The sequence below is a fragment of the Zingiber officinale genome, chromosome 1B, assembly GCF_018446385.1.
Source record: "Zingiber officinale cultivar Zhangliang chromosome 1B, Zo_v1.1, whole genome shotgun sequence".
In the NCBI taxonomy this organism is placed as follows: Eukaryota; Viridiplantae; Streptophyta; class Magnoliopsida; order Zingiberales; family Zingiberaceae; genus Zingiber; species Zingiber officinale.
In genome coordinates this window covers 96526200-96539663 of record NC_055986.1, presented here as the reverse complement: position 1 = coordinate 96539663, position 13464 = coordinate 96526200, and the positions used below count along the sequence as shown (strand labels likewise).

Here is a 13464-nt window from a genome sequence, read left to right as displayed (position 1 = left end):
CAGATATTCTATTTGTAATTTGATTACTAATAAAATATAAAAGAGAGAGAAATCAAATATACAAATATTCTATTTGTAATTTGATTACGAATAAAATATAAAAGAGTGAAATCAAATATTTGGATATTCTATTTGTAATTTGATTACAAATAAAATATATATAAGAGAAAAATCAAGTATTTAGATATTCTATTTGTAATTTAATTACGAATAAAATATAAAAGAGAGAAATCAATATTTGTGAATATTATAAATTTTCTCTCTCACTTTATAATACACGTTCCCATTTTTTCTCTTCCACTTTTGTATACATGTTCCCCTCTTTTCTCTCCCACTCGATAATACACGTTTCCCTCTTTTTCTCCCATGTTCATAATACACGTTCCCCTCTCTCCTTACTATAATATACATCTCTCTTTCTCTCTCGAAAAAAAAGAAAGAATGAAAAAAGAGAATTTTTGGTGAAAAATTCTACAATTCATTTTGTGAGAAAAGTTAAAAGAGTTAGTCCACACTTTTGTCCATCCGTTGATTCGAAGAATTGGAGAGGAAGATCGTGGCATTGGAAGAACTCCGGCAACCTGTGAAGAACTCTGGCGACCTGCAAATCTTAGGTGCGAACTCAAGGTAAAAATTCTATTTTGTAGAATTATAAAGAAAATATTATAATGTTTGCATGTTGAATTATAAGAGATTTTATAATTAAACAAGATCTTTTGTTCGATCTAAACAAAATTGTTTTGTTGTGAAAAATTTTAAAAGGCGTTTAATCTATTTTTCACACCTTCCGTTGCGCATCGAACAGTTAAATACCAACACTTTGACGTCGAGTCGCTGTTCTCGTCCTCGACCTTAGCCTTCTTGTTCTTAGTTGCTTGCTGCTGCTGCTACTGTTCTGCATCTTCCTCTGCTTTCTGCTTTCCTTGACCGGAACTCCTGCTTTCTTCCTCAGAAGAAGCGCGGGTATGCGACCTTGTGTCGCGGACCTTCAAGTTTAGTGTGAAATTGCTAGCTAAAACTAATGAATTGTCCCAAAGAAAATCTGAAACAAATGAAGAAGACGCACCTTCATGGCTTTGTTTTCTCAGTGTCGAGTTCACAATGTATGATCTCGTACAACTGTGATGATGTACAGAAAAGCAGAGAGGCTGCTCGGTCACAACTATCATGGAGGTTGTGTGTCGGCCGTGACGGCTACCAGGTGTACTGCATGATGGCCCGTCCGACACGTCGCCGGAGGAAGGTTAAGACTGAGCGGTGCGGTGTGGCGTCAGGGAAGCCAGAAGCAACGTGGGACTCACACGTGGCCGTAACTGAAACTAGCGGACCAGCCTGGATTCGTTGCCCTGGAGTTACTGATAATATATATATATATATAATCCAGGCCCTGGAGTTACTGATAATATATATATATATATATATATATATATATATATATATATATATATATATATATAACAGAGTAAAATAATAGTATTGTATCTACTTCATTACAAACGCATATTATTAATCTTTACTCGAAATATGTAAATTATGATAATGAATTAATGAAAATTTTGAATATTAAAACAAAAAAGAGAAACAGACGGTCAAATTTAAAATAGTAGTCTAATAAAGACATAAAACTGATATGTAAATTCAAAACATATAAAACAGTATAAGGAAATATGTAAAATCTGTGGATTTTTTAACATTTTGAAAATTTCATAAACGCATTTAAAGTTTGGTGGCGCGCGAACTTTTTTTTTTTTTTTTTTAACAGCTTCTGTTTCTAAACACTATGTCCAATAATTAAAATTCTAAATGAATTTTTTTTTGTAAGATCTCAATATACAATATTAGTAATATAAAAGTTCATTGAAATATTTTGAATGATTAAAATTTAAAATGAACTTTCTTGTGATCCATGTCATAATATAAATTACATGACTTCATACATATTGCATTAAATTTAACACAAAAGAATATATTTATGTTTTCACTACTGCTCTTAAATTACAAATCTCAAACCTCACCTCTATAATAATTCAAAATTTTTTATTCAACTTTTTTTATTTTACAAACCTCTCATAAACCTTACATTGGAGATGTCCTAAGTCTAACGACTTCCAAAGGGCATTAATACGTGAAGTGTTAATGCTAACATGAATATTTTTTTAAATAGTATTTGTAGTATTAAAGTGTTCAAAACTGAACACTTTAATACCTATAAATTGAAAAACAAATTAAAAAAATAACATATTATGATTAAGAGTATTCTCAATGTTAATCCATTATAACAATCATTACCTCATTAAAAGTATAAATCATTACCTCATCAAAAGTATAAAGTATAAGATCCGCTGTCACATATTTATTATAATAATATATTTTTTTTTCATGTTATTTTTAAAATTAACACTCATTATTTATGGGTCTCATAGTCCATTTAATTATTTTAAAATTAATATATATTAAATAAATATAATTTAAATATAATTTAAAATATTTAAATTATTATTATATTTTTAAATAATAATCTTAATTTTTAAAAAATAATTTTACTATTTAAAAATAATAATATTAAAATTATTTTAATATGTTTTTTACCATTTACAAAAAAAAAAAAGGGAAAAAAATAAAACAAACTTAACACTCCTCTCTTTTATGTGAGTGGACATTATAATACTTACTCGCAATGGAAAAGGGTATTAAATGGGTATTATAATACTCATTTAATACCTCATTGAGGATGCTCTAATGCATTCATATGTTAATGGCAATGTAGATGCCCTAGGCCTGACCCTTTCTTTCATCTTCCCTTTTCCTACACCGACAAATGGCCATCAACAATCGTACGATCTACAAGTCTCAATCTCTCACTTAATCCTATCCTTCCATTTCTCAGTACCCATCTCTCATTCTTGATTATGAAAATCGTCATGTTCACACGGACTTAACAGGGTTGATAAATGGTTGTTGATTTACCGCATGAGATATTTCATCCACTTTTCACTCAGTATCGTGATTTACCTCCTCTCCTCCGTGTGTTGGTCCTCGGACCTTTTGCCACATGGTTATGAAAGCCATTGCATCTCAATCTGTGCCTACTAGACGGAGAATCGTTGGCAAGGATTACCAAGGGAGGCAGGGGCTGTTCTGTACCTCCCGACCATGGCGATTTGAAAAACCCTGGATCTTTCTTAAGACATTGATGCGACAATCGAATGTCTGATTACTTGAAGTCATATTGGAGACCTCACACACGATGAGCATCATCAAGCCCCATCAGCTCCATCCCCCCTCTGCTTCTTCCACCTTCTCTTTCCTCCCCAAGAACCATTGCCGCCATCGTCGAGACATCCTCATCGGCTCCGCCCTCGCAGCTAGTCAGCTAGACTCCTGTGCCTCTTCGTAGCCTCGAGAAGTCATTGTGGATGGAGGGAGCACCGGCTCTCGGATCCACGTGTTTGCGTTCAAGAGCGGGTGGGGATCATTGCCTTCCCTTGATATTATTAGCCTTTCGGCATCTATGAAAGTCTCTCCGGGCAGGGCATCTAACGATTCTTGAGGCCATAGGCAATTTTTTTCAAGGTCTTATTATTTTTTTAAATACATAATATTTTTTTTAAAAAAATAAATAATACTTTTAAAAAATATATATTTTTTATAAAATATTATTAGAGACATTTAATTTTATTAGTAAAATTTAAAAGGATAATTTATACATAGTAAAAAAAAAATTATTTTTCACAATCAGAAACATTTACCAATTAGGTCGTGTAAGCTCACTTCTTTATTAGTAATTTTTTTAAAAAAATGAAAATTCTTTTATGTTAAACTTTCCCGTAATTTAATAAAAACAATAAAATTGTTGTTGTATAAACTAGAGATAATATGTTTCAGTAGTAGATATAGTCATTACTTATAATAGATCATTTTCCAATTTTGTATTAGCGAATTTTATGCAATGAGCTATCTTTTTTTTAATTTTAACTTCAATAAATTATCAATCAAATTTATTTAGTCAAAAAATTTTATTGGTAAACATTGATTATGAATTAGAAAAAAAAAAGAAAAAAAAAAGAGAGAGTGTATAATAACTTATGGAGGAGCCACAGCATAATGAAAACGATATAAAAATGATAATGAAAGAGAACAAAGAAAAATAAAATAAAATTTATAAGGAAATAATAGTGCAATATTCTTTTGATTTTTAAAAATATTTTTATAAAAAATATCATTTATAATTATAATAAGTATAATGAATAAATATTTTTAATTTATTAATCAAACTTAATTTTTTGTTAGTAAATTAAATTTTTATTAATAAAAAATTAAAAAATCTTGATAAATTATAATAAAAAATAAATAAAAATTAATAACTAAATCTAACTTTAAAATAAAAATTTAAATTATCAATTCAATTTAAATTTAACGAGTAAAAAATTTAAAACAATAAAATTTAACTTTAATCTATAAAATTATTAATGAAATCTAATTTACTTAGGTGACGTTTGGTTTAGAGGTTTGGGAATGAGAGAATAGATTCATTCCCAAACTTTGTGTTTGGTTGATGGGAAATGGAATCAAGATTTTGGAATGAAACCCAAAAACTTGAATATGAATGAAACTCACCCTCTCCCTTAGGTTTTGATGGAATGAGAAAGAATTAAGTTTTGGACGAAAATACTCTTAGTATATTTGTTCAATTTTTCTTTAATTTCACTCTCTCTCCTTATTCTCTCTCATCATACTTTCTCTCTCCTCATTATATCACCACATTTCTCTTTCAACATACTTTCTCTCTCCTCATTCTCTCTCATCACACATTCTATACCATTTTCTCTTTGTATTCTCTTTTATCACACGAACTCTCTCATTATTTTCTCTCTCTTCATTTTCTCCTCATTTTTTCACAATACTTTCTCTCTCCTCAATCTCTCTTACCATACTTTCTTTCCATATTTTATCTCATCACACTTTCTCTCTCTTCATTCTCTTTCATCATACTCTCTCTTCTCATTCTCTGTCATCACACATTCTCGACCATTTTCTCTTTGTATTCTCTCTCATCACACACACTCTCTCATTATTTTCTCTCTCTTCATTCTCTCCTCATTTTTCATCATACTTTCTCTCTCCTCAATCTCTCTTTCCATACTCTCTCTCTATATTTTATCTCATCACACTTTCTTTCTCTTCTTTCTCTTCATTCTCTTTCATCACACTCTCTCTCCTCATTCTTTGTCATCACTTATTCTCTACCATCTTCTCTCCTTATTCTCTCTCATCACACACTCTCTCTCATTATTTTCTCTCTCTTCATTCTCTCATTTTTTCATCATATTTTCTTTCTCATCATACTTTCTCTCTCCTCAATCTCTCTTACCATACTCTCTCTCCATATTTTCTCTCGTAACACTTTCTCTCTCTTCATTCTTTTCCATCACACTCTCTTCTCATTTTTTCTCATCACACTTTCTCTCTCTTCATTTTTCCTATAATATTTTCTCTCTCATCACATTTTCTCATCATACTTTCTCTCCTCAATCTCTCATTTTCTCGTATCACACTTTCTCTTTCTTCATTTTTTTCCCATCACTCTTTCTCTCTCAACGCACTTTCTCTCTCATCATACTTTTTTCTTCTCAATCTCTCCTATCATGCTCTCTCTCCTCATTTTCTCTCACCACACTTTCCCTCTCTTTATTTTTTTCCATCACACTTTCTCTCTCAACATTCTCTCTCATCATATGTTTCTCTCACATTCAATTTTCTATTCCATCTAATTTTTTCTCTTATTTTCCTCTAAGGGTAAAAAAGAAAATTTAGATTCATTTTGCTAAGGTTACAGTACCACGAGAAGTGTGGGAAGATACCGAACTAAGGCTGATGGCGACGGCAGGTTTGAGGTTACTGAACACTTCGGTGGTAAATAGAATACTGGAATCTTGCAGGAAGGTTTTGAGATCTTATGATTTCAGATTCCAGAATGATTGGGCATCTGTGATCTCAGGCAGGTGAATCCAGTGCGCTTCTTTCAATTTTCATACTGTATTAATTTGAGTAATAGTTTTTTTTGGTATATATATTTACATTTGTAGTGTAATTGCGCCCCTTAAAAGTTTATTATGATTTAATTGAGTGCAATAACTAGATAAAATGTACTAAACACCTATAATTCTATGGTTTTAGGGAACCTAAATCTTGCCATGAGCTTCAGTCTTGTAACTGTTTCTTTTACTTGGACATAAACTGTATTTTCTTTTTCTCATCAACAAGGAGTTATGAGGGAAGGGCCACATGATCATGCGGCCTGACTTCCATTATCCCTTACTAAAAAAAGGCTCAACTTTTAGTTGTGGGCTTGGTAGATGTTAGTTGGCTTAAACATGATAATGGGATTGAATAAGCAAATTGAATATTAAAACAATATGGTATCCACATATATATGTATTTGATACTCCAAATGATCTCTGTATATTTGGTCTAACCATGTAATGGTGATTGACAAGTACTATGAGATGTGGTAAACCACCATGTTTCCATTTTCTGCTGCATAGCAATAGATTGCTTCCTAGAACAAGCTATATGAAACTGATGACTCCAATAAGCCCTATTTATTTGTGAAATAATTTTTGAATAATTAAAGTTCAAATTCCTTTGTTTACATATTTGACTTATCAATCAATATCAGTGATACTGTTTAATACCAACAATTCCTCTCTCCCTCCCTCCCTCTCTCACTCACACACATAAATTCCAGTCATTTGTGTTCCTCTCTGACTTCTATTTTTCTTGTCCTTTCCATTTCTTTTCTAAATTGGTTTTTGTCATAGACTATGATCTAATAATTTTGGTCACGAATCCATCATAATTGCATTATTAAGTTCTTAATAAGGTATGACTGTTGGAAGAAATTGCAAATGCATGGTTCATTTTATAACTTGCTTGTGGAGAAGTAAAATCTACAACATGGAAATCTAAATATTGTGGAATTCATCTTTGAATACATGATTTGGAAAATTTTCATCAGTTATCAATTCATGGCATGAGATTGAAAGATTGGTTACCCAATATTTCAGATGTACAATTGTACACTATTCCTCAAATGAAAACTTTTTATCAAAGATTAATTGATCTTGATATTTGTTATCAAGGCTTTATTTGATGACATTAAGATAGTACCCTTTCTATGAGGGTCATAACGTTTTACAGAAGTTGCTTGTATAACTTTGCACATTTACTTTGAAACTTAGGTTTAGATATGCGTATAGTTTTATAGTTACATGCCTTGATACCATGAATACTTGGTTCTCTAGTTTGTTTTTTCAATTATCTTGTTTATCATTATGATATTAGTTGTATTTTTCATCCAAATGTTTTTCGTATTCATTGTCTTTGCTATAACTCATTTAGTTTTGCAGCTTGTGGTTATCTTCCTTTCTACTAGGTGCATATTGAATCTTCATAGATTGAGATTTTTCATCTTTAATTTGTTTTATCATGGCACGGTACATTTGCTTTTAATTACTGTTTTACAGGCAGTGATGAAGGCATCTATGCATGGGTTTCAGCTACTGGAATATTTGAACTTGGAGGGGCTTCAGCTCAAGTTTCACTTTATCATTTCATAAGATGGTTAAACTAACTATGACTGAAAATTTGTTCAAGTAGCAAGCATTTGTGTTAGCTTTATGAATTATGATTATTATATTCACTTTTTAAAAGGGGAGCCTTGGTGCAACGGTAAAGTTGTTACTTTGTGACCAAAAGATCAGAGTTAGAATCCTAGAAATAGTCTCTTGCAAAAAGCAAGGTAAGACTGGGTACAATGGATCCTTCCCCGGGACCTCGCATAGCGGGAACTTCGTGTACCGGGCTACCCTTTTTTTATATATATTCACTTTTAAGCAACTAATTAGTTACTTCCATATATTTTGATAACTGTGGCCAACAATGGTTTTGAAATGCCTATGTAATGTTGCCAAGTAACAAGTGGCCTGATTGTCTTGATCATAAAGGTAATGGTTCTTAGTGGGAACTATAAAGAATGAAAATAACATTTATTAGTCTAAATAATAAGTTGCTTTAAGTAAAGTTTGCTCAGTCACCATGATGGGCGATCCTAACACTGCTATGAGTAAACTATGCACTATTTTGTACATTACTGAGCTAGTGAGCTATACTATATTTGATCTTTTGTAATTTTGCTGAATTACTATTTTCTACTATCCTGGCTATCTTTGTCAGATAACTTTTGTTTCCAGGGCGCCCTTGGCCCCAGAGTTCTTTCATTTGCTTACCTTTGGAAAAGTCACTTATAACCTGTGCAGTCACAGGTGACTTTCCTTTAAAATTCTTATTATTGTCTTGAATTATTATAAGATTATACCTTCGTGCTGATAGATATCCTTATATGAGTTAAAGCTATATTTGGAAGATAAATTTGTATGGATCCTTTGTATTGTTGTACTACTATAAAGTATGCTGTGAAATAAATCTACAGAAAACTTTGCATAGACGAGAGACCAGAACCATTCCCTGAGTTAAATCCTTGTTCTTTCTTTCTCTTTTTAAAAATATTTTTCTCTAATGAAATTTTTTAGAATCTAGCTACTTTATTAGAAAGATCATGCATAAAGATTCATTGTGTTAGATTATCTCAAACCAGACAATGTAGATTATCATGAGGAACCAGAGAATCACCATGCTTTCATATTGAACATGGAAAAGAGAAAATAATTAGTAAAAGGTCATTTGCTTTTCTAGGAAAGACTTATTTTGTCAACCAACCTGACACTTCATATGTTTTAGTCTTGCGCTTAATGGTGCCATTGAGATCATTAGCTTGACTGCTGCACTATGAAAACTAATTGCTTTGGTATCTTTTGTCATGAAAAATTCCCCGAAAGGATGTTGTGTGTACTATGTTTTGTTAGTATTTAACTCTTAATGATACTCAATTAGTTTGTACTTGGCCTAATAAAGTGTGTGCTTCTTGACCAAACCTTAAAATTAACTAGAGATCATGGTTGATGTTTGATTTTTCTTTTTTTCATGTATACCTTTCTAAATTGGTACTGATGTTTGTACTACTTAGTCAGAATTTGGTTTTGCATGTGAAGTTACAGCTGATTGTTTCTTCGATTATATGGAAAATTTGAAGTAAGCTCCCATTTCAGTGAAGGCAGGTTTTGAAACTAGGACCATGAGTATAACTTTCATGGTTTTACCACTTCAGTAAAAATTTACAGTTAATTGTTGTAGCCTGTAACTCCTTCCATTAAACAATTCGGTGAACCATGGTTTACTATTTCATTAAAAAAACTGACATTCATGTGACAAGATTAGAATATTGAAGATACAGGCATTGAGCCAAGGACATGATGTTTATATTGTCCTGCATCTTATATTACTTAAATGAGTCAATGTTAGAAATTTTAGAACTTCCATCATCAAAATATGAGCTATGAGTAGATTAATCTAGAATGCAAGAAAGTTTTTCACTTCTGTTACTTGCTGAGACTTAATGCTAAGTAATTTCTTTGAAGATTCTCAAAATAATCTTTTGTAAGCAGCAAAATACAGATTAAATACCTGTTAAATATGGTTTTTTAAATCTACCACCTCAAGCTCCTTGTATTTCAGAGGCTAACTGTCTTTCATTACATTTTCTTGCTGTTGTATACTTTATGTTACATCAGGTTTGCATAAATTCAGTGTCCATTGTTCTTGATCAGTATGTCCTAATAGTCAATCCATTTGACATTGTTTTTCAATGCAGCTGCAGATTTTGTACAGGAACTCAGGAAGCAAGCTATGTGGATCCATGTACTCCTAGAGGATATTTGTACAATTTGGAATAGCAAACATTGTCATCTGGCCTTATTGCATCAACAACAATGACAATCCAACTCCAAGCAATAGTGACAGCCCATATATGATAATGCATGATGGGGCCAACACCCATCCTATGTACACTTCCGGCTGACACACCATGACATATACAAGTGATTGGCGCCAAGATATATATGAAATTGGTTATGGCAGTGCCACTTAAAAGCTTAGTCAACACCAAAAATTTTAGGGGTTAATCCTCATCAAGTTGTTTGTAATTCTTCTTGCAATGAAGAAACAATACACACGCACACATATATGTATAAGATACAATATTCACCCACTAAAAAATATATTGTGACGCAATTCAAGGCTAAAGGGAAACTTACCAAGCTTCTTTAGGGATTAAACATTTGTCCTAAGAGTGTCTTGCTCCAAAATTAAAGTGTTTGCCTTAGAGCACAAAACACGTCTAGTCTTAATCAAGAGTCCGCCAAAAGGCTCTAAAAGACAACCGAGGTCCCTATAATAATAATAGAGTAGTAACCTTTATAAACAATACACTAGAATAGGAATTACCCTCGACCAAAAAAGGTGAGTTCTTTAATCGCAGCACCTAAAAGGATAGAGTTTAAATCTGCACCTAACTCATATACTGAAAATAGATTATAAGCATTTACAATTTCACTATTATTCATAACTTATTTTTGGAAAATTGAGATAGTTATTAGGCTTGCATTGATCGCTGAAGCTCATAAAAGGTTAAAATATAGTTCTTGACTATGATGCTGAGAGAGCATTAGCAACATAATTTAGTTGCCATGTCTGAAAATCACATGCAATTCTTGACAAAATGTCTCATTTCTGTGTTTAGTCATTCACAAAAAAGATTTTAATGTCTTCATGTGCACAAATGCCATCCTCTGTCTACAAGTTTCGTATTGTTTCAATGGAATGGAAGGCAATAAGTCTACCTAAGTATACAGCTATTAGGCATTCTTTTCGCATTGGAAATTCCCAAATCAAATATCTATTAATGCATAACAAGTTCATGAAAAGCAATCTTGATATTCTTCCTTGGTATTGTCCACGAGGTCTTCTCGCACCATATTAGATGTTTGATTATTCCCATTCAAAGCAGAAGCAACAGGACTAAAGCATTTCTTATAGTGCCATTATACAGATTCGAATCCCTAACCTTTAACCGGAAACACTTTGAATCTAGCTCGCTAACCACTAGACCATGTTGGTTAAAGTGATCTTGATATTGAATAGCAATCATTTGATTAATTTGGGATCCCACAGCTATCAGGGAGCAGATCACTTTTAATTCATTTTTCCTTAGGCATCCTTGTTTATGATATGAATTGTTAACTGACAAGTAATATTTGATAGTTCTTTGGCCTTGGGGAGACATCATCACTTTCTGATTTGATATTGGCCTGAGAAAAGTACTGCAGTGAAGATTGGCTGCAAATAAAAAATGAATATCATACATACTTACCACGAGGAAGATCTCTCAAGGTTTTGTTTTTCTTCAGCGTATATCTTTGGCACTGCTGCATGATACTCTTGGAATTGATTTGGATGACAGAGGGTATTGGCTATCCCCATTGCTTAGCATCTATAAATTTAAAGTACATATCTTTCTGTTTTGGCTGAAGTTTACCTGCGCGCACATAGAATAACTTGGTATGGCTATAAACTTGGCTATCCTCATAACTTGGTTTTAATCTATATATTCTCTATGAAGCAGGATTGTCTTCACAAACCAGGTCGGTAATGTCATGCTAGATTGGGCATTGGGCGCTTTCATAGTCAGACAAGCTTTACAACCAAGGATCGAGACATCTGATCAGGTTGCTGCAGTTTTCCATAACGAATCATGGTCATGGCTCTCTTCCATTGTTGCCTCCATCTTACTGATCCTCACAGCATGGTTTCTTCTGCTATGGCTAAACCCAAAGTTGAAGAATATATGGCTTAGAGAAAGGCCGTTATATACCGACTCTGGTTAAACGATGCCTTGGTTCCAGATATTACCATCATTGTTAAATTGCTTTCTTCTTATTTGAGATACTATTTAATTGGAAATGTGTCCAGGGAGATAATTTTGTATTAATTAGTTGATTTAGATTCATCTGTTTGCTAATTTGCCGAATTATGATCGTGTGTAAGTAGAGGAGAGCGGATCGGACCAGAGGATGGGTCACTCTCTACCATTGGTGGAGAGTGATGACCCCACGTGTAAAATAAGTAGGGGCCATCACTCTTCACCAAATGGAGAGTGGCCTATCCTTTGGTCTGCGTTTTGCGGATTAGAGGATCTGAGCTGCTAGCAGAGGGGATCCTTCTAGACCACTTTTTGCGATCCAGAGGATGATCCCTTTGTATGTATTAGTGGGATTGATGGTCTCCGCTTGTAAAATAGGTAGGGACCATACGTCCCCACTAATGTATGCAAAGGGACCATCCTTTGGACTGTTTTTTGCAGTCTAAAGGATGACCCCTTTGTATGTATTAGTGAGATTGATGGTCTTTACTTGTAAAATGTCCAGAGGATGGTCCCTTTGTATGTATTAGTGAGATTGATGGTCTCTACTTGTAAAATAGGTGGGGACCATATATCCCCACCAATGTATACAAAGGGATCATCCTCTAGACCGTAAAAAGTGATCCAGATGATCCGGCCTATGTGCCAAAGGAGATCCTCTGAACCGCAAAAAGCAGTCCAGAGGATGGTCCCTTTGTATATATTAGTGGGATTGATGGTCTCCACTTGTAAAATAGGTGGGAACCATACATCCCCACCAATGTATGCAAAGGGACCATCCTCTAGATTTCAAAAAGTAGTTCAAAGGATTCGACCTATGTAACAGAGGAGATCTTCTGAACCGCTTTTTGCGGTCTAGAGGATGGTCCCTTTGTATGTATTAGTATGATTGATGGTCTCCATTTGTAAAATAGGTAGGGACCATACATCCCTACCAATGTATATAAAGGGACTATTCTCTGGATCGTAAAAAGTGATCCAGAGGATCCATCCTATATGCCAGAGGAGATCCTGGATCGCTTTTTATGGTCCAGAGGATGATACCTTTGTATGTATTAGTGGGATTGATGGTTTCCAGTTGTAAAATAGGTGAGGATCATACATCCCTACTAATGTATGCAAAGGGACCATCCTCTGGACCGCAACAAATGATCTAGATGATTCGACCTATGTGCCAGTGGAGATCCTCTGGATCGCTTTTTGCGGTCCAGATGATGGTCCCTTTGTATGTATTAGTGAGGATTGATGGTCTCTACTTGTAAAATAGGTGGAGACCATACATTCCCATCAATGCATGCAAAGGGACTATCCTCTAGATCGTAAAAAGTGGTTCAGAGGATCCGGCTTATATGCTATAGGAGATCCTCTGAACCACTTTTTGTGATTCAGAGGATGATCTCTTTGTATATATTAGTGAGATTGATGGTCTCTATTTGTAAAATAGATGAGAATCATATATCTCTATTAATATATGCAAAGGAACTATTCTAGATCCCTCAGTGTATTTATTGCAAAATATATAATCTGAGTTTGTCATCCAATATATTCCTTTGACCTCATAGTTTCTAAATTTATTTCATTTCACCACC

At 33.4% G+C, this 13464-nt stretch overlaps 2 pseudogenes; one reads left to right on the top strand and one right to left on the bottom strand.

The window, feature by feature from the left end:
- Nucleotides 1-1072, bottom strand: part of LOC122040175 — a 34020-nt pseudogene extending 32948 nt beyond the window's left edge.
- Nucleotides 1073-3247: 2175 nt separating this feature from the next.
- Nucleotides 3248-11840, top strand: LOC122040167 (annotated as a pseudogene).
- The last annotated feature ends 1624 nt before the right edge of the window (nucleotides 11841-13464 follow it).